The following is a 263-nucleotide window of genomic DNA, read 5'->3' on the forward strand; positions in this document are numbered from 1 at the left end:
GGGCGGGGCGAGGCGGGGCACGTGGTGGGGGGGCTGGGAACGCCACGGGGTGGTGAGCGGGGAAAGGCGGAAAGAGAGCAGCGCGAGCAGTAGCCCCGCCCCCCCCACGCAACGTGCGGGCGCCTGGAAACCGACGGGAAACGGGGCAAATCACGTGACCCCAATGTCCCGCGGGCGGCGGCGGGGATTTTAAAACCGCCCGCTGTGGATTGTGGAGGGTGAGGGGAGCTCCATCATTCCCGCCCACACACTTGTTCCCGCCC

This window comes from Chiloscyllium plagiosum, chromosome 46 (assembly GCF_004010195.1).
Source record: "Chiloscyllium plagiosum isolate BGI_BamShark_2017 chromosome 46, ASM401019v2, whole genome shotgun sequence".
In the NCBI taxonomy this organism is placed as follows: Eukaryota; Metazoa; Chordata; class Chondrichthyes; order Orectolobiformes; family Hemiscylliidae; genus Chiloscyllium; species Chiloscyllium plagiosum.